Raw genomic sequence first — 23,535 nt, 5'->3', positions numbered from 1 at the left:
TATTGGAAGATGCATATATAATAACACATATAAATGGCTAGCTATAGGCAGCAAAGAAGCTTATTAATCTAACTTATCAAAGCAGAGATAATAAGACAATTATTTGGCCTTACAAACACAAAAAACCTGAAAAAACTATTCAAGTGCAAGCGTAGAACAACATAAAGGGAATGGGCATTGAACATCTAATGGCAAAAGAAGCTTATATTTATTAGGATGAAGATGAGAAGCTTGAATAGACAGAGGAGGAATAATCTCCTAAATTTGAACCCTTGTTACATCTAGTTTTCTACCTTTTATATGTCCTTTACAATGCTCCTGAGCTCTCTAGAAGGCTAGGAGGTTTTTCTCTTTCTGAGAGAGGAATAACTGCATTCAGATATTTTGGGTCCACTTGCAGGGAGTTCTCTCTTGACATAGATGCCCACAATCTCTTCTGTTGATTTCAGCTGTGTCGCAATTTTCTACTCCATGATGTATCTAATTCGGGCTATGTTGTGCTGTAGATGCCCATGATATTTCTGTTTCAAGCTAGTTGGGCATTCTTTGTTGTGCTTTATATGCCTCTCGACCTCGGTTTCTCTTCAAACTGTTTAATACTGAGTGTTTTTTGTTTTACACGAAACCACTGTAATGTTGTAAACTCCTGCCAATGTTTGTTCCTTTCGGACTTTAAAAGTCCTCAAAAATGATTTATTTACCCATCAGGTCTGCCCTTCGGATTACTGTCGCCTATCGTAGATGGCCCAGTCCCTTTGTTCCCTTTGTATTTTTGCAATATGGCGAAAACCTTAAAAAACATGAAAAGCCAGCCTTTGTGGACCTAAAAACATATATATTTCACCTCTGAAACACATCAGGTCCAGACTTCATCGCTATCGGTGCTTCCAAGGTTCCTATATATTTCGTTAAATAACGAAATATATGAAGAATGCATTACAAAATGCTTGGGCACAGACTTGAAATATTATGGAATGTCGTTCACAATGTTGTCGAGTCTGGCCTTATCACCTCGTAAATAGGAATATGTAAAGGCCTCGCCCCTTTGGTCAACACTGATACAATAATGCGATGCAATCTGATCGCAATCTCATATTGCTATATGTATAGGCCCCACCCCTTTGGTTTTCCCGATCTGCGATCCACCGATGTGATTTGGGCCATTAATCTGCATATGTGATCGACGGTCCTCATTTAATCACCAATCGCCATTGCCATCATCCCATGGTCTACGTTGATTTGCCTCCACCGATGTAACCTGCCGATTAGATCTGGGCCGTTGATCGCCCAGATCTAACGGCTGCTTTGCTTTCTCACTTTAAGCCTGTGATTTTGGAATTTTAATGGTTTTCAAGCATTTCCTGCCTCCCGATAGTGTATTTCCTCCCCTTTAAGGGCTTTCCTCCTTCGACCATTTTGCTTTTGAATGACCCTTAAGAGGATTTTGAAGAATTTTGGGGCACACTTGGTTCCTTTGGGATAATTCTTAAGCAAGTTTGGAGACATTAAGGACATATATGGATCCATTTTTGGGTCGTTTGCCTCCAAGGCTAACAGTATCATTATTGGCAGGGATTTTGAGTGACAAGAAATTCAACAATCACATGTCATTTTCTGCTAACATTGCTATTATAGTTTTCTTCACTTTCATGGCATATTCCAAGAATGTAATCAATCATCTCTATAGGTTCCAGGTTCCAAAAGCATGGGGCCTCACAAATGAACAATTCAGAAGGATCAAGGCCACTTTTCGCTTCACATACCCCCCATATTTGAGATCAATTTTTTGGGAGGGGATCCCAGTGGCCATCGAGTTCGCAAAATGGAGTTTGTGAGTCACACAAAAACTAAAAATGATGATGGATCTCCCAAAGGTGGGGTTTTCTTATGAGGTCTCCAAGAGGAGATTCTGGTAGAAGTATCAGGGTTTGCAAAATTACAACAATGACAAGGCTTTTCTAGTGGTGAAGAATTGTTTTTCTCTAAGGCTCCAATTATAGTGCCCATTTATAGACATTGCTACATTCCCTGTTCTCCAAATATGGACAAAAATCCCATGTTCTTTATTTACCATTTTCATTTCCTAGATCATTGTTTTCATGATCTTACTACTATGTGGATTCATAGGGATGAGCGATTACATATGCACTAGAGGTATGCAGCTTGGCATGCCCAATGCAAGGTGTTCTATGTTTTTTTATGGATTACCCTCCCCGCACATCCGCCTCCCCCCCCCCCACCTTCTTGCATGCACTTTTGGTTGGGAGTTTGAGGGTGAAACCCCTTTGATCTTATATCCTTGGTTATCTTTTATAGATATTTAAGTTTCTTCAACTCACTATGATTTTTGTCTCCCCATCTTGCATTGTTGCATGGAGATAGGAGTAGATCTGAAGGAAAGACCCCCTCTTTTTCCTCTAATAGGGGTGGTGGATAGTCTAGAAAATCAGAGCCATAAAGAAAGGCTCAAGTGTTTTTGTTAATATCTTCAAAGGGATAAAGTGGTGACTCTATAGTAGATCTTGGAGAAGCACTTTGGAATTCTTGTATCCCTGCATCATCTTATATTCGAAGGTAAATAGATGTTGGACATATTATAATTGAAATACTATAGTATATCCTAGAATTCTTCCATCATCTTGTTGGTTAGGCTAAATGGGGGTGTAGTGGGTTCCAAAGAGCTAGCTTCTTCATCTTCATACAAAGATGCATAGAAAGGAACCCATTCTAATGGTACAAGATCCATCCATTTCAAGACCATATATTGTTGAAAAATCATATCAAATGTTAGCATTGGAAGTAAACATTAAAAAGGTAAATCTTCTCTTCTCTTTCTTCCATCAAGGGATGCCATTTGTAATTTTAATGCATTTTTGTTAAGGTTAGAGGTACTACATGAGTGGATTTTACAGCATGGACAAAAATTTGTGACATTTATCTATGTTATATTGTTTCCATGAGTATCCCTATGGGCCATTATGTTGCATTGGGCGTAGCAGGGGGTGGGGGAGCAGTATCCCGCCTTCTAGGGGGTTTGCAAGGGGGTGGTAGCCTCCCTGCACAGGGTCTAGGGGAGCACCTTTGGATATATACATATATATCTATCTATCTAAATACACACACACACACACACACACATATATATAGATATATGTATGTATATGTATATGTATATACATACATACATACATATCTATATCTATATCTATATCTATATCTATATCTATATCTATATCTATATATATATATATATATATATATATATATATATATATATCTATATATATATATATATATATATATATATATATATATATATATATATATATATATATATATATATATATATATATATATATCTTATTTTTTTAATGCGGACCCAATAATGGTTGGGCAGGCCCAAGGATAGTAGGTGGACCTATCCATGGTTTTGCACATGTTTTTTCGTGATGTTGATTTTTGGCATGATGATTTTTCCCATGGTATTTTGCAGAACCGGTCAAGGGAACTATGAATGTGTTCTAATATAGGGTAATGGATTAGGGTTTATGATTGCTTCGAAATGTATATAATTTATTGTAAAATTGAAAGGAACGTAATGAAAAACCAATTTGGTTTTCCTAGTTTAGGTTCCAGGAGAAAATATCTATGTATAATTTATGTTCACACTATTGTATATTTTTGTTTTTTAAGAATCTGTTTGTAGGTAAATTTTGTACAAGGTTAAAACCTACATAATCTTTGTTCCAAAGGCTTTTTTCCTGGTAAAGTTTGATTCCCAAGAAGATATAAGAAAGTCTTGCAAGAAGGGCCTTGATTTAGGGGATAAGAATGACTCTTCATCACTCCATGGTGTTCAAAATTTGATTCTTCAAAAATGGTGGTAACATAGATGCTAGTCTAGGTAAAGTTTCCAAATATTCCTCTTCAATTTTGGCATCATAAGTCACTAGAGGACATCAGAAATAATTTGGGTACTTTTAAAAATGTAGACAATGAAAGAATGTAGCAAGGATTATTTTCCTTTGCTCATATATGCGTAGAAATAGACTTAAGCAAAGGTATGCCTAGCTGCATTCTGCTAAAACATAAATCCTCTCAATGGATCCAAACTTTGGATTATGCAAACATAACCTTTAGATTTCATACATGCTTTCGAATAGGATATTTACAATATTATTGTCCACAAGCTTAAAAACCCCCAAAAACGAAAAATGGGTAGGCTTAGAAAACAAAAGGTTGGTAGCCTTTTGATCCCACTTTTTAGGAGGATGAAGACAAGTAAATCAAGGAGGACCCTCCAATACAATATGCTATGAACACTTAAAATCTTGATGAGCATGCACAACTTATGTAGAATGTTCAAGAAATAGAACTGATCCATGCATTGGAACACACAAGAATTGTGGCACACAAATAGGATGGGTTGGTGGGAAAAAAGAGAGTCCATGTATCATAAAGTTTGGATTTTGATAAAAAACCAACCCCTATGGTGATTGTGTTTGAGTTGGAAGTTGTTCCTATTGACTTATCTACAGGGGTATGGCAGAAAGTCCAAAGAAAGAAAGGAAAGAAAGACATGTTGAGTGACTATTATAACACTTAACTTCTCTTTTGTATTATTTTATTTTTAGAGCTGAGAGGTTGTTATTTTCTCTCACAAGACTCTGATCTTGCATATATCAAATTATTTCAAGCATATACAAAATGTAATTTTGTTCCTTTTTTAAGTTGCAATAAAATTATAGTTTTTTTGGGGAAATGAAAATATTTATAACAAAGGCAAATCATGCATTTTGAACATATACATGAAATATTTTTTTTAAAGGAGAATATACTTTTAATATAAAAAAATTTACAATAATAAATATTACTGATATATTAAAAAAAAAAAAATTAATTTGACTTTTTAATAAAAAATATTTAATTAAAATTAAAACTAAAATTAAAAATGTATATTAAATTATAAATAAATATATGAAAATTCTGAATATTTTGAAATTATTTTTAATTATAAGTTTTTATATTACTATATAATTAAATGATTATACAAAGTTCACTCATATTAAAAAATATCTCAATAGTTAAAGAAAGAAATTTAATTTAATTTAATTTAATGAATTTATTTTTATTAATAATATATTGGTGATGATTATAATGATTAGCATCCACTAAGACTAATATGGTCTATCGAACCGTAAGAAAGTAATATATTACTTGATGTTTTTGAACAATTTATTTCTATGATAAAAAAGAAGGTAGAGAAATATGACTAGGTCACTGAAGTTTTGTTGACATAACAAGTCAAGACGGTTGATAGTGTGGTAAAGATTTTGAAAATTAGAACACATGTGAGTAAAAGAGAGACAATCTAAGAAAAAAAACTTTTCATCTCCAACCCTCTTAGTATTGCAAATGTGAGAAACTCTTTTGTCCAAGGTGTTCTTGGGAATTAAACAACGTCCAATTTAACTTTAAAGCTTGTGAGAATTAGTTCATATTTGATAATGTTCATTTTATTCTTAGCATTGTTCAAGAAAAAATGATAACTATGGTTTTTGAGATTGGGGTTGATCACTTCCATATAATACCTTAGCTTCCTTTTTCCCTCCAACTCCTTATTGTACCACAACTTATCCTTAAATTTGAAAGTAATAATATTTTTAATATTATCCTTATTCTTCAAGATGATCGCCTCCTTTTCCCCAATGGTATAACCTTATTTAAAATTAATTAAATAATCTATAATCTATAAAATATTAAATATTATTTTCCAAATTATATTTTGTTTTTATAATAGAGTTTTCTTAATTAATTTTTAATATATTTTGATGAAATAAAAATGATATTTAATTATTTTTTGTTGATAAAAGCGCCGATTTTATATTATTGATGATAAAACAAGTACATATTGATTGTCATCATCTCCTCTTACCTCGTTCTGACCAGATTTGTTGGTGAGGAGAGCTGGAATATACAACATAAGGTTTCCCAATTTGCACCTTATTTCTCGAGGGCTTCTCAGCCATTTAAGCTAAAAAAATGATAAAATTAAGACACAACCTATCACATTCATTTCAAGGTGGTGGATGCAATGGATGCATATCTGCATGAGCTAGATGCTCCCTTTGAATTTTCTAGTCATGCTGGTGAAATTCAATATGCTCCATTCGATCTTAATTCTCACACAGACGATCATGAATTTTGTTGGCTTCAAAGGACATGTACTAATTGCTCCAGAATTTCCTCTTGGGTAAATTGAATGTCGTTCCAATAGGCAACATTATCGTTGTGTTCCTCGTACCTATGGTCCGAAAGGATGTATAGGTTGGCCTAGATCCTTCAAAGTTGTTCAAAAATGGAGTCTAAGGAGGTGGCCTAAACTACTTAGTCGAGGGGCATCACAAGAATTTGAGAGAGCTCCTCCTCTCTATCCAAGCTAGCTAAATGTGCCTTACGGAGGAAGAGTCACCACTACCTCCATTATTGGTACGTCCACACTAGCCACCCCCTTGTCGGGGTCTTCCTCACTATCTTTACATAATTGCAGGTAGAACAACACCACATTCCCATAGGTATTGACACTCACCACTTCCTTGCCCAGTACCTTCCACCCACCATGAAACTGCACACCTTCCTGGAATCAGGTGATGGGAATCACTCGACCAATTGTAGGCCACCCCTGACCACCCAACACCACAAAGATAATTCAACCTCTCACATACATCTAATCACAATGACCATACAGTATACTGGACACAATTCAATAATGAAGGCCCCTCAAGCCACAAGAGATCTTTAGCCTTGACACTCCCACCCTGATAACATACACAGGCTCTATTCCTCTTCCCCATAAGACCCCAATACACAAAAAGCCCTATACTAGGTGAGACTACTATCACAGGGGCGAGATACAAGTGCTCACCAATGGAAACTTGAAGGCACATAGTTCTCCTCACAAGGGGCATAGACGCCAGGAAGATTACACTAACTACCTCCCCACCCCACTAATACCCATAATAACTCACACAGAACGCAAACTTCCTCATTGAGTAGTTGTCTGGCTTGGCCCAACAAAGACACCATTCCCCTTGAATGATAAACCAAAAACTAACAATAGAGCATAAAATGAAAACAACCTGCAGACACTAGACCAGGTGATAGAGCATTACCCGAACTTGCTGGATGGCGAATTTCTATTGATGTAGCACCTGGGAAACCAACAGGTGGAGACGTCAGAGACCAAAGAAGATACATACAACTATCCACACAAATTTCACTACTTGTGGCATCCATGGATCCCAAACGAATACTTGGACACAAAACCAAACACATAGGATGATTGCAACCACTGGCAACTTACCACCCTACCTTTTGGCTTACGCCAAAGACCTGACCAGTGAACATAATCGTTACCCTTCTACTCCCCATTTGTTCTCATCGCCCGCCACAAACACACTAAGGTCTTCCTCCTCCAGAGCAAGCAATAAAACCTCCCTCTTTCTTGAGACTTCCATTGATGCGCCAAGAGCCCCCCATCTTGTCGCATTAAACCATGCATGGTGAACAACTGGATGATGGTAGGGATCCCAAGGCCCCCTCTATTGCATGTTGATCATGCCCATCACAGGAAAAAGTAAATTTAATTAAAAATTAATAAAAATGTTTTTAATTAAATAATTAAAAATATTATTTTATTTGATTCAATCATATATTATTTTAAAATACTAATTTAAGTATAGTAAATATGTATTATTTTAAATTAGGTTTTATAAAATATTGAAAGGGATTAAATTTCTTAAATCTATTTTTTTAATTATTTAATTCCATAACATGTATTATTAAGAAATTAAATGATAAAAATATAGATGTTAAGAAATTTGATCCCTCTAGTGGCTCTTTACAACCCAGTATAGAGGGAGGTGTGAAAATCTAAATGTTTGCACATTTATATGACAATTCAATTAAAAAATAATAAAAAGTTAAAACTAATATAGATATGAGTATGGGGAGATGTTGTAGTGTCTATAAATAAGTGTAAACATTTAAATGCTGGCTTAATTAATAAAAATGAAAATCAAACAATTGATAAAAAATATTTTAATTTATTTTAATTTTAAATTTATTGAATTTAAATCATCTTAATTATAATTATAAAAAATAAACATATATAATTTTGTTTTTAAATTTTGAATTTATTCAATTATGTTAAAAATTTCTTTTAAACATTGGCATTTAAATGCTGGCTTAATTAATAAAAATGAAAATCAAACAATTGATAAAAAATATTTTAATTTATTTTAATTTTAAATTTATTGAATTTAAATCATCTTAATTATAATTATAAAAAATAAACATATATAATTTTGTTTTTAAATTTTGAATTTATTCAATTATGTTAAAAATTTCTTTTAAACTTTCAATGTGTTTAAAATAAAATCTAAAATGAAAAAATAAAAATTTGCTTTTGAAATATTTAAGTTTCAACCCTATTATAGTTTAGATGTATTTCTTTTTCTATATATATTTTTGTAATTTTACATCAATATAAAGTTTTCATTATTCATGTTATTTTATATGGATGTGAGGTTTATACTTTAGATGTATTTCTTTTTCTATATATATTTTTGTAATTTTCCATTAATATAAAGTTTTCTCTATTCTTATTATTTTATATGGATGAGGTTTGAGAATGAAACATTTTTAAAGAATAATGCAATATTATAATTTATAATAATATAATATCAATATTAAAGAAAATACTCCCTATCTTATCTTCCTCAAGCAAACAATCCTTGTCCCAATTGAGAGCATGCTATGACCAAGTCTATAAGAATTAAAGAATATTAAAGACATGGTGATGACAAGGTATTTAATGTGTAAGAAGAGGTTAAACAACATGTAAGATACAAGATAAAATTGACTCTTGTCCCAATTGAGAGCATGTTATGACCCAGTATTTAATAATTAAACAATATGAAAGACATTGTTATGACTAGGCATTTAATGTGTAAGAGAGGTTAAACAATATGTAAGATACAAGACTTCCCAAAATTGCTTCAAACTCTAGCCAAAACCATCTTCAAAAGGGGGTTGCATAAGGATTTCATTGGGAGATAAAGGAAGAGATGATTTTGTAAAACAAAGATAATATTCAAAATATTATTACCTCAAAATTTAAGGAGAAATTGTGGTGCCATAAGGTGTTAGAGGGGGAAAGGAAATTAAGAAATTATAAGGAATTTATTTTCACTAGTGTAAAGAAAAAATAAACATTGCTAAAATAAGAATATATTCTCTATGAACTTCATAGTGAAATTGAGTGTTGCAAAATTCCAAAACCCATTGGAATGAGAGAGTTTGTCATTTTCTTGACACTAAAAAAATTAAAAGATGAAAATCACTTTCTCTTAAATTGTCCATCAAGTGCTCTTATTAAATTTAAATTTCAAAATATTTATCAAAATACCCATATTATTAATTTTTAACTCAATAAAACTATGATGATATTGGAATATTTTTCTTAAATTTTATTTTTAATATCCTTTTTCTTAAATATTCTAAATACTATCTTATTAGTATGGATAAACTATTTTTGATCTCATTAAATACTAATCATTATCACATAAATATAAATTTATTATATATAACTTAAATTTTTTAATTTTTTAATATAATAACTATATATAAATATATACATAGCTAACTTATATATATAATTATATACCTATCTAAAGGTTAGTAAAAATAGGTAAATTTTATATAAATATAATTTTATATATATATATATATATATATATATATATTTTTAAAGGCTGGTAAAAAAATAAATTTTATGAAAACTATTTTTTCCTATTTGTATTTACATTTAAAATAAATATGAACCATGCTACCTTTATGTCAGTTTAAAATAAATACACGCTTTGCAAAAATGTTTGCAGGTTGAATCTTGAATCTCCCTATGGCGATGAAACACTTTGTATCTGTATTCATTTTTATGATATAAATATATAAACCATATAAATAACTTATAAAAATGTTTGTACCGCTGGTTGAATCTCTCTATAGTGAGAACTTTTTGTTTCTGTTGTTTCTAACAGAATAACCTAACCTACGAGACAAGATTGCATGATTGATCTCTAATCAATTTATCTATATATATGTCTGAAGAATGATTCTCCAGAATTTAGTATATTGAATATATATTTCAATGCTGCAGGTTGTGTTTTTATTTACTTATTTATTTTGGTGTTAATTTAAAGTTAACTTAACTTTGTACGTTTGGTTGGGTTGAAAATGTGTTTTTATTTCCTTATTTATTTTGGTGTTAATTTAAAGTTAACTTTGTAAATTTGATTTGGTTATGTGTTTTTATTTACTTATTTATTTTGGTGTTAATTTAAAGTTAACTTAACTTTGTAAGTTTGGTTGGGTTGAAAATGTGTTTTTATTTCCTTATTTATTTTGGTGTTAATTTAAAGTTAACTTTGTAAATTTGATTTGGTTATTTTTATTTATATAAGAAATTTTGGAAATATTTTAAAATTAAGTTAATAAAAATAAAATTCAACAACCAATTTAATTCCGTTCACTCCTTTTATCGGATTTTAAAACATTTTCAAAATCTACAAACTAACCACTCTACTTCACTTCTCTCCATCAGATTTAAACCATTCTCAAAATATGCAATTAAATTAAATTCAGCTAACTTTTTTATTAACTGAACTAGCACTAAAACTCTTCTTTGTAAATGATTTCCATGCAAAATGAAAAAGGCGTGTGGTGACTGAATGATAACTTGATAACTTGCTCTGAAAGACCAGCCAGACTTAGACACAATGATAATTTATATTTCCGATTTATACATGCACAGTCTTATTTCGCAAGACAAAAGACGAACGAAAGCCCAGCTGAACTTCACGTTCTTCCCGTCTCCTTACCCTAGTAAGCAACCCAACCCATATCCTCGCTGTTATATGTAATATCACACAATATATATCTATACATAATACTGGAAACCAAGTCGTTCATGTGTCAGTTGTGATCGGAAACTTCAGTGGGCGCAGTCTCGCCTTTGGAGCAGCAATACGCGCAGCCATAGCGGCCCATTCGACAGCAACGGCCGTATCGGCAACCTCTTCCATATCCATCGACTCCACTTATTTCAGCCTCTGCAAAAGCAGTAAAATATTTCAATCACCATTAAAGTTATATTAATTGAGAATATTGTAGATATAATTTTGGCCCGGATTGTGTAAGTAGGTTGAAACGTACCACTGTTCTGGCACATACACTTTGTGGGTTTTTAAAAACAGAAACAGTTTTTTTTCACTTGTTTTTCAAGAGCGCATCATTATGTTGATTGCTGATCTGGGATCTTATTGCACAAGTAGGATTCCAGAATATTTGGAGAATTCGTAATCAACTTAAGTTTAGATGAGCAAAGTGGCATCTTAATGTTCACTTAAAGTGGTATTTTTAGGTTAAGTTCAGATGAGCAAAGTGGCATCTTAATGTTTACTTAAAGTCGTATTTTTAGGTTAAGTTCAATGTTTACTTAAAGTGGTATTTTTAGGTTAAGTTCAGATGAGCAAAGTGGCATCTTAAAGTTTACTTAAAGTCGTATTTTTAGGTTAACCTCACTCAGCATATTTAGAAAAGAAAAGAGTTATTTAGAAAAGATTTAAGTTCAAAATGAACTAAGTATATCTACGGGAAAAGAAAAGAGTTATTTAGAAAAGAGACACTCAGCATGTTTAGGAAAGAGTTATTTAGAAAAGAGTTAGTATATTTAGAAAAGAAAAGAAAAGAGTTATTTAGAAAAGAGTTAAGTTCAAAGTGAACTAAGTATATTTAGCTGAAAAGAAAAGAGTTATTTAGAAAAGAGTTAAGGAAGATATTTTCTATGGAAAATTTTAGGGTCTAATATTAACAACTAGGCTAATATTCCATGTTTTTCTATAAAAAAATTCACTAATTAAAAAATTCTAAAATGAATTCACCTAATTAAAAAATTCTAAAATGAATTCACCTAAATTTTATAGTATAAAAATATTTTACCTTAAAAATCTCTAAAATCTCTAATAATATATATGGTCTAAGATAAAATAATTAGAAATTTAAACATTTTTACAAATTATAATGGAACCATTTAAAATTTTGATATCAAAACTAGTAAAATTTGTCAAAATTACTGAATTTTAAGATAAACTTCTATCTTTAAAATTTACCTCACCCATTCACACAGTTCAACCTACACAGTTCAGCCTACTTAGTTCAGGCGTATAACAAATATACATTCAAATAAATTTCACACAGTTCAACCTACACAGTTCAGCCTACTTAGTTCAGGCGTATAATAAATATACATTCAAATAAATAAAATAGTAGAAACACAAGTAGCAAACAACTATACCATATACCTTCAACACCTTTCTGACCCATCCCAACTTTCCTCGACTCTTCTCCCGCTGCCACAGACAAGATGAAAAACAGTGCAAACAAACTGAGAACTACCAAGATAAACCGACCTCTTATCGCCATGATTAAAAAACCCTTGACTGCAATGCAAACTTGGTTCAGCTAAAAAAGTGGAGACCAGCGGAGATTATATAGCAAAACGGGAGCGGTGAGCTTTCCTGCAATAAATGCAGAACGGATATGGCCTGGATTGTGCCAGTGGAGACTATAAACCAAAAATGGAGCGGTAAGTTTTTCTCCAATAAATGCTGGACGGATATCATGGCCAGGATTGCAGCTAGGTTAGGGACAAAATTCAACAGACACAGGGTTCTTCTAAATGGGCCTCCTGTCCATAGATTCAGCAGTCTTCTGGAATATAAACAGACCAGCTGTCTATCTCAAAATCCAATTTCTTTGGCTTTTTTCCACGGTGATAGTAACGTCATGGATGCCTCTTATTATCCGTATTGGGGAGATACACGTCTTTTTGTCTTCTGGAAGGTTAATGCCATTTGTTGTCCAAGAACTCTGGCTTGTTTGTCTCTACATATACTCAGCCATAGTTAATTAAAAGGAATATATACAGGTTGACAAGTGAACCAGACTTTGCAACCTCATGAATGAGCTTCATCCATAACCGACTCACATTCCAAAAACTCTCACTTCATACGTTTGACTCAGTTTTCATGAATTTATTTTTATGGGGATTTTAGAAATATTTTTAAATTCAATAGATATGACCAAAATCAAACGATTAACTTTGCTTTTACTTTATATTTTTTAAAATTTTACTGTGTTTTTTTTTTAAATTTTGAAATATTCGTAGAGAATTGAACTGAGCAAAATTTTGAAATATTCTTAAACAATTGATCTTGACTCCCAATATTCTTAAAATCCATAATAAAAAAAAATACCCATATCACTTAGATACCTCCTTTCCATAATAAAAATACCCATATCAGTTAGATACCTCCCTTCCATGATTGGAGTTAGCAACAAAAAAAACAAAACAGAGATCTCTAAAATCACGACTGGAATCTTCACCCGAGGCTTTTATTCCTCGTACTCTGCAAGTGGTTCTTAGATTATCCATGTAAATTTCTTCATCTAATGATTGAAACCTTGCGGGTTGGTCCTGTCTTTACCTAAACGGTCCTGTCTTTAGCTAAACAGAGAATATCGATCCTTGTTCGAGCATTTAGTCTCTTGATACTTTCATGTTAGTGCGACTTCTCTTAGTTTCCTTGAGAGGCATTGTCAAGGTTAACCTAAGTGGACAGGTCGAGAGGCATTGTCAAGTTTAATCATAGTGGACATAATATCTTAATAAATCATTCGAATTAGTTAGTCAATGCATTATTTTTTAATGTTTTAGTAAATGTATTATTTTTTAATGTCTCAAGGAATAGTTTAATCAGTGAGTTAAGTACTTTGTCAATTGGGAGGGCACTAGTCAAATGCACTACGTTAAATTGCCTAGACACCCTTGGGGTTAGGCCCATAAACTTACTTGTGGATGTGACTGTAAACCACTATTAAAAAGAAAGACCATATTAAATGCACTATGTTGTAAACCACAATTAAAAAAAAAGACCATATTAAATGCACTATGTTTTGATCATCTAATTAGGTTATTTGGGTAAATTTGAGGCTTAAATCTGGTCATTATTATTTTAAGTTAATATTAATAATTTACAAGTTAGTAACTTTCATGGATCTTCAGCAAGGTGTTATGTTGAAATATAATACAATAAGGAATTATTAACACATTGCAACATCAAAGTGGAAGGATGTTAAACAAATAGATTTTAGTGGAAACTTGAGTATTGGACTTATTTTCAAAACAATGAGATATAAGAATCTATCATTTATATTATCATTTAGAGGGCTGAAGACAACAAATCTATATTTTTGTGATATTAAAAATGTTGAAGACAAAAAAATCTATATTTTTTTGATATTAAAAAGGTTGAAGACATGTAAGGATTTATCATCTTAATGGTATTAAAAGGGGTGAGAAACAAGATCATTTTTTCTTAAAACGTCTTGTGTACACCCAAATTATAACTCAATTTCAAAATATATGTTATATTTTTAATTCATCAAAATTATGATTATACAATAATATTGGAGTAATTGTCTTATTGTGTTTAAATAGAAAAGTAAGATTATAAAGAAATTTAAGTGATTTTTTTTAAATAGATAGATAAAGAAATTATGATTAGGTAACAAAAGAGAATGTGAACCTTGGTCGTTCAAGCTTCAACAATTTGACAATTCTCAAATTAACCAATTTTGCTACCCATAGATCTCAACCATCATCATTATTATAAAAGTGGTGTACTTTATTTATTTTACTTATTTAATGTTGCATATTTAATAGTTATTACTTTTCATTTATAATTATGAATTTTGAGAAAAAAATTGAAATCATAACAACATAAATAAATATCTAAATTATATGAAAATTTAAAATATAAATATTGTTTTAAATAAAAAAAATTTAAATCATTAGAATATTGTATTTTTAATTACTAAAAATATTATCTATATATATATATATATATATATATATATATATATATATATATATATATATATATAAGACTTTTGATCCATAATGTAGATAGATGTCTTTAGAATTAATCATATTATTAGGATTTGGTAGTTTCTAAAGAACTAATGGGATCCATCCTTAGGACAAGATGAAGAATCAATCGATCTTGAGAAATAAATAACATGGATGCATCATTTCCCATAATTAATTGTTGAAAATTAGCCATTGGTAAATTAGTTAATAAGGTAAGTAAAATATTATTAAAAATTAGAGGTAACGAGTTATCTATTAAAGTAATAATATATATTTAGTTGAAAACTAGGTCTTAGGAATAAATATAAATCTAAAATATTTTGTACCAATATTTTAATAATCAATTATTTAATAAGTTAAGCAAAATATTATTTAATGTCCGAGTCAAGGACCTATCTATTAAAAAATTATCTATCTCGGAGTAAAAAAAATATTTTATTTTAATGTTTTAATAACTAATTAGATATTATCAATTTATAAAATATTATTAGGGGCTAACTTATTCCAAATAAATAAAATATACCTAAGTTCAATGTATAGAACTAGAGTTATAGTTTAAGAAATGGTTCTATAAATAATAATATATAAAATGAAAAAGAGGTTATTTATTATTATTTAAATATAAAGAGGTTATTAGGCATATACATATATTAGTTATATTAACTAACCTAATAATAATATTGTGAAAAATAAATAGTAGAGAAAGACTCAACTTTTATAAATATTCAAAAAAATGAAGGTCAAGAGGGGAACAAGATAATAACAAATATCTAGAGGGTTACAAAAATATGTATAATATAAAAAGGAGGAAACATGAAAAATGATAGCTAGGTAAAACAAAAGGAATTAAAGAAGAAAATAATAGTAAAAATAAACAACTAAAAATAAGCTAGAAATAAAAAGTAAAAAGGAGAAGAAAGAGAGGAAGAATCAAGAAGTGAAGCCGAAATCTAGCTCTTACTTAATTTCCAACAATCATCCCTATTAAGATTTCTGGCATGCCTCCCAATCTCAATCGCTTCTCTAAGCTTCCTATGGCGAAGTGATCAACCCTAGCAATGACTTTGGATTCTCCAATGTAGACGTGGTGTTTTAATTTCTCTGCATGCTCGACTAGGGCTGATGAGCGGGATCAATTGTGTCTAATATATGCAACATGCTCATGGCTTCTTTATTTAATAGACCTACTTGTTTCTCCAATATAGGGAATACCATAGGAGCAGGGAACAAGGTAGACACTCTTCGTGTCCTTAGGGCCAACAGAGTCTTTAAAAGATTGAAGAGAATTTTTAATGGCATTGAGAGGCCTGAACGAAGAAGAGACATTAATCTTCCTAAGGATATGGGCAATCCTATTCGTGGTTCCTTGGATATATGAGAGATGAACCTTAGAGACAAGATCAACATGAGCAAGCCCTCCACAATTGAACTCGATGCTGACCCCTCTACTGATTTTCTCTTTACTAGTGCCCCATCTAAGTCCACATGCATGCCCACCATTTCAGGTCTCAAAATTTGTTTGGATCTATAGCTGGTTATAGTAGACTCCCATCTCAACATTGCTCCTTCTGGTAACAACATCTTCCAAATCTCTATCATCTTGAAGTGAAGAGTTCCTCTCTTTGTTAAATTGAATTCATAAACAAGTATGTCAACATCCTCCAATTTTAAGAGGTTTGTGCGGCAATGATTTATATTTGTACCATTTATTTTTCTCTTTCTGCCAATTTTTTTATCAACTACCATCTCTGGCTTATACACACCATTGAATGGGTGTGTATTTGTGGCATACCAATGTACTTCAACACCTGCAACATCTTCATTTTCTACAATGACCTTTATAACCTTACCAACCCATAATGGATAGCCATTGGGATCTCCATTTGCTAGCAATGCGATCATGCAACCCTCTTTAATATCATTTACTGAACCTTTGTAAAGGTCTTCCATTGATTCACATTGAGCACAATATATTCTGAAACAAATATACATTTTTCTTTCCTCTACCTGTGAAGAATTAATAATACCTTGAGATTGTTGTTGTTCAAAAATGTTTCTTTCCTCATGTTCATTTGACACATTTTGTGGCCAAATAAATGGATATTTCAGAGGTATATCTTCATTTGTTGTTCTTGAAATGATATCACTTTGATTATTGAAAAAAAATCCCACCAAACTAAATCAACAATATCAAAGTACTCATATGTATATCTAATACATATTTTTATTTCTTCTAGGAAATCAAAATAATTTAGATCTCTATTTTGCGTGTGTGCATTATGAACTTCAGCAACTGATTGTAATAACAATATATTTGATTCAAATATTGGATGATCTAGAATGAACTTCAAAAATTCCAAACCTGATGATGGTGCCCATTCTGCAGTAGTTGAATACTTCTTGCCACATATTAGTGTTTTCCCATCAATTTTTCTAATACGAAATTGATGTTGGAAGCTAATGTCATTAAGTTGTTCAATTCATTTCTCCTCACCATGCAATCCCAGAATAAACCTTCGCATGTCAACAGTTTCTTCCAACACATCAAAAGTAGGCTCTCGCATGTATGATTTCTTAATACATTCAATTAATGATGGCAAGCTCCCAACTTCCTTCCTCCTTAATGTGACTAAAAAACAACTGAAAATCTATTCAATATGGTCATGAGTGTGCCCAAAAAGAAGGAAACCAGCCTTTACCTTCTAAAAAATTCTCAATTCAACAAGCATGTTTAGATATCCAAAAACAATTTGATTTTTTTTTTTTCACGACAAGTGTTGTCCAATTGTATATACAAAACTTCACGAAGATTACCAGACCAATGAGAAAGCACATCATAAATTATGGTTATTGTCATATTTGCATCATTATGAATATTTGGAGCTCTGAAGTATACCCTTGGCAACATTTTCCCATTGAAGACCATACAACCGACCAAGTGATACTAAATAAAATTTTCCTCCTATAAATTTTTGGGTGTGCGAACAAAATGTGGTAGAAGTGTTTTCTTCTGGTCCACACCATCAATTATCAAACCAAAATATTTATTTGGATTATCATAACACTTGTTTTGATGCTTTTAAAAAATTTTCCTTTCAGTTGTTTGTTGTTCACGATGCTCTTGAAGTGCATTGACAATGGAATCTACACAACATAAAAGAAAGTCATTAAGAAATACATTTTCATAGTTGATGAATATACAATTTTAAAAGTTAAAGTTATGAATGCTTACCTCTTTCTGACCCTTCACATTTATCCATGTTTTATTTAAGAGACCAACATGTACTGCAAATCCCCATCCTTACCTTCTTAGGAATACATACATTGTTGAATTATTTCTTCCATATCCTCACAAAATATTGATATGTAATAAATCAACCATGTCCCTCAACACCTTCTGCATATTTTTGTATAAGTTGTAGATTTCTCTTCTTGAAAAATTATCTGGAATATGTATTGTCTCTCTATTTGGCATACATTCTCCATGCTTTGAAATAAATCTTTCATCCATACATTGTAGTATTTGATAATGGCCCAAACTGTCATTTATGACATAGTTATGAATAAAATGTGGGATCCTTTTCTAAATTTTCTTGGATTCTTGATAGACAAAAAATACCCATTGAATGAAACATTTTGAAAGCATTTCTACAGATAAATAAATACCCAATATGATAATCATAACCTGATAATGTAGATTGCATCCACCCCACTAAATATGAATTTTTCATTCGTTTATTCATTGACAAATATCTCTTCCTTTTCTTTAATGCAAACTTGAAATCCATATGTTTCAAGAATTTTTTTGGACAAAATTCACTTGAAATGAGAGCGCTAATAAAACTTCTTCTTGATATATATTCTGCTCTACCCATTGTATAACTAGAAAATCTTGGATTGATACAAAAATGTCTGTTGCTACTCCTCAATACAATATTTCCTTGCAAAATCTCCATCATTGAATCATCATCTGTATAATAATTTTCATCATTATGAGGAATTTTATCCTCACTATGATCATTTGTGCTTTTGAAACACTGAATTGCAGAATATTCTCATCTTGCCCTTCTTCATTGCTACTCTCATAGTCCTTAGAATTAGGGCTAAATGGAAAATGTGACTCGATGTTTATTGGATATTCTTCATCATGTGCATTGTTAGTGCTGCTCTCGTAGTCCATAGGATTAGGACTACGTGGAAAATGTCACTCTTTACTTATTGAAAATTCTTCATCCAGTCGTTTGTCACTGCTGCTCTCATAGTCCTTAGGATTAGGACTAAGTGCTTCATCCTATCCTTCATCACTACTGTTCTCATAGTCCTTAGGATTAGGACTAGGTGGAAAATGTGACTCTTGATTTATTGGAAGTTATACATCGTGGCCTTCATCACTACTGCTCTCATAGTCCATGGGATTAAGACTAAGTGGAATTCGTGACTCTTTATTTATTTGAAAATCTTCATCATGCTCTTCATCACGGTTGTTCTCATAGTCCATAGGATTAGGACTAAGTTGACACTGTGACACTCTATTCATTTGAAATGATTCATCACATTCTTCATCACCGTTTCTCTCATAGTTCATAGGATTAGGACTAAGTGGACACTATGACACTCTATTCATTTGAAATTCTTCATTACGTTCTTCATCACTGCCACTCTCATAGTCCATAGGATTAGGACTAAGTGGACACTGTGACAATCTATTCATTTGAAATTCTTCATTACGTTCTTCATCACTACCACTCTCATAGTCCATAGGATTAGGACTAAGTGGACACTGTGACAATCTATTCATTTAAAATTCTTCATCATGCTCTTCATCAATGCTGCTCTCATAGTCCATAGGATTAGGACTAAGTTGACACTGTGACACTCTATTCATTTGAAATTATTCATCATGCTCTTCATCATTGTTTCTCTCATAGTCCATAGGATTAGGACTAAGTGGAAACTGTGACTCTTTATTTATTTGAAAATCTTCATCACGCTCTTCATCATTGTTTCTCTCATAGTCCATAGGATTAGGACTAAGTGAAAATCATGACTCTTTATTTATTTGAAATTCTTCATCCTGTCTTTCATCAGTTTTGCTCCCATAGTCCTTAGGATTAGGACTAAGTGGAAAATTTTACTCTTTATTGATATTGGAATAATTTCCGTTATATTCATCAATATGAATAGAGTTGTTACGCAATGAAGATGTTGATGCTTCAAAAAGAGAAACTTCACTATCGAAAGAATCCACGCCTTTCAAACATAAAAGTTTGAATGACACAAATGCACTCTCTCCTAATGATAATATATAGCTTAAATAATGAAAATTTCCCTCCAAAGTTTCCCTCCAAAGTTTTCCTCCAAAACTTTTTGCTGAAATTTTTCCCTCCAAAAAATTTGTTTCATGTATTTTCCTCCATAATTTTCTTCTACAATTTATTGAAAAATTTTAACTAAAATTTTCTTATGAAATAAATATTTTAAAATAAATCTTTAAATTAAAATTGTAAACTAAATCTTTTACCTAAATTAATTTTTTACTTAAACTATATAACATTCACTAGACAATTGAATGCTTTTTTTTTATTTTTTATTATATATTCTAAAACAAACTAATCCCACATTCATCGTGTGATAAAGAAATTATGTAATGTTCTTTTTATCATAATTTACTGTATTGCCATAACATTATTTATATGTTAAAGTCTTTATAAAAACAAATTAATCTCACATTCATCACACGGTAAAACAATTCTGTAATGTTTTTTTGATCATAGTTCCCTATGTTCCCATAACAAAATTTACATGTTAAAGTTTTTATAAAAACAAATTAGTCCCACATTAACCATGCGGTAAAACAATTTTGTAATTTCCGCTATAACATAAACTTCATTATCACTATTCCTCACATCACATCAAGGTTTTTCGACGTTCGTTAAAAGACTAGGAGCGAATTTGTGGATCAGCTACATTTCTATCAACAACATATTCAATAGAAGATTATTGCATTTGAAAGGTTAGTTTCCCTTTTTCTTTGTGCAAGTTTTAAAATTCAATAGGTTTAATGAATTTTTTTTTTTTAGAAATTAAAAATTTAGATGTGTTAGATTTACCCACTACGTCCACAGTGGGCGTGGTGGGCCTGATCATGCTCGTCGGCAGCACCCAACTCGACGGCCCAACGGGCCCATGGGGGACGGGCAGGGGGGTTGGCCCCAGCATGCTGCCCCACCTCAGCAGCCGAGGTGGCACCAAGCCCCCCACCCCACCTCGGCAGGCTGTTGGGCCACTGAGGTGGAGCGGGGGGGGCTAACGCCCAGCCCCTCGTCCCACCCCAATAGCACAAAAACCCACTGGGGTGGGGTGGGGGGCTAGGCACAATCAGAATGCCACCCCCGACGGGTCATTGGGCTGCGGAGGTGTGGTGGAAGGGGGCTGCATGGTTAGGGCTACCGGGGTGGGGTGGGAGGGGGCTACATTTTTTTATTTTTTATTTTTTATTTATTTTTAAATGGTTATGTTTTACAAAATTATTTATCAGTTATTTTTTTTTGTTAATTTAGGCTATTATTTTTTTGTAATTTACTGATGTATATATATGTGTATTGTTTTGCAGGAAAATGGCATCAAAGAAGATTTCTATGAATCTTTCTAGACCAAAGACTACTAAAATTAAAGTTGGATCCTCAAAAATCATTGTTGAATGAACCAAACCTGAGATGATAACTACAAATCTATCAAGTGCCTCAAATGATAAGAAGACAATTTCATACTGGAAGAAATCAAAAGAAGTGAAGCTTCTAGAAAATGTATGGTATGTGAAAGAAAGAGAAGGCAAAGATGTGCATATATATCTATATGTTGATATCCCTAATGATAGTGGAATTTATGAGTTGCTGGGAAAGGTCATAGACATGTGTTTGATACCAGACACTGAAGTTGTTTATATACTTACAAAACCGCCCAAGTCACATGACAAGATTAAATATCAATTATCCTTGTCATTGTATGATACGATAGAGGTATATACAAAGTTGTCTAAAAAAATCATAAATGATATTTCACAAGATATCATAAGTATTGTTATTTATATTTGTGTTTTTCTTTATTGTAACTGTCTCATTATATTTTTATAACTTAGTTTTTATTGACATATGATATTTTGTTTGACAGAATTTTATTGAAAATCTTTCAATTATGTTGGGAGGCATTTGTTTCATAGAGCAAGATATAATGAATGTTGTCAATAGTTTCTATTGAGGGTCAGAAGAAGATATGGCAAACAAACAAAAAGTAGTAATTCATGATGTTACAAAACCACATCCAAGGGATCAGGAAAAAATTCCTCCAGTGGATAAATCTAGCAAAGGTAGACAAGTTACTTTTGAAGATGAGGAAGTTGAAACTGACGTCGAATAATGTGTTGCTATTACTGAGGATGACATTAGAACTAATGTTAGAAAGGAGAAAAGCCATAAAATACCAAAAGTAACAATGCCCAGGAATGTCTCTCTTCTAGTTAATGATGAGAATGTTAGGAGGAAGGAAATTGAAGTTGAACATTCCAAGTAATTATTACCAACGGTGAAGATTCTAGTGAAAATTCAAAAGAAAACAGGGAAATCATTACACCATGAGATGATTTAGAGGATGGCATTATTAAAACAAAACGAAATTCCATTCAATAGAACTTTACAGAGATAAACTTAATTGAGGGTGGTCGTACATTTCAACTTAATGTGAGACAAATATATAAGCCAAGTGAAGGACAATGTAAATATCAAATCAGAAAGCCACACCACCTACATGTTCAAAATTTGAAGACCTTGATGAGGTACAATCCATATGCTCATGTGGTTAATTATGTGCTTCTTGTTGATCCAGTTCAAGTTCCCAACAAAGAAGCATTTGATAAGTCAAAATGTTTTGAATACAATTGTTATTTTCTTGGGGGGAACCATTTTGTAGAAGCTCAAAGGAAATTGATGGAGGAATATCCCAATAACCCACATTTTGAAACAATGAATTAGATTATTTATGCTAGTTTATCAGATAAAAAAGCAAAGTTATTAGCGTGGGATCATAATTCAGATAATGAATATAGGATGTCTATGACTTTCATCCAAAGGGTTCGATTTATTCATAGTGAATTTAAAGAAAAATGTGATGGGGATAAGATAAATGTTGCTGTAGATTTTCGAAAGGAATTTTGTTTAGAAATAGGCTATCAAATTGAGGAGAAAATCAATTCAAAAGGAAAACGAGTAAATACTAATATATTAAGAAGTATTGATAACATTTTCCAGTTTCCATTTAGAATTGGAGAGATGTGGGAATTGATTAATGAGATTTTTAGCATGTGGGAGAACATTGACATTAAAAACTATAAGGTCAAAAGGTTCAAACCATTGATATGTAGCAATAGTGAATCAGGTCTTGAAATGAAGAAGCTTCCAGAAGATATGACTATCACACCTTGGAGATCA

General features: G+C 31.7%; 1 long non-coding RNA gene across 1 annotated transcript; it reads right to left on the bottom strand.

Moving 5' to 3' along the window:
* Positions 1-10,829: 10,829 nt before the first annotated feature.
* Positions 10,830-12,586, bottom strand: LOC149247181 (uncharacterized). Its single transcript, XR_016266604.1, has 2 exons — positions 12,423-12,586; positions 10,830-11,171 (listed from the first exon to the last, which is right to left on the bottom strand). It is a non-coding gene; the product is annotated as an uncharacterized LOC149247181 (long non-coding RNA).
* Between the last annotated feature and the right edge of the window lie 10,949 nt (positions 12,587-23,535).

This window comes from Pinus tabuliformis, chromosome 7 (genome assembly GCF_031772625.1).
Source record: "Pinus tabuliformis cultivar Carrire ecotype Pingquan chromosome 7, CPIR1, whole genome shotgun sequence".
Classification (NCBI taxonomy): domain Eukaryota; kingdom Viridiplantae; phylum Streptophyta; class Pinopsida; order Pinales; family Pinaceae; genus Pinus; species Pinus tabuliformis.
Note: the sequence above shows the minus strand (reverse complement) of the source record. Positions and strands in the feature narration are given on the sequence as shown.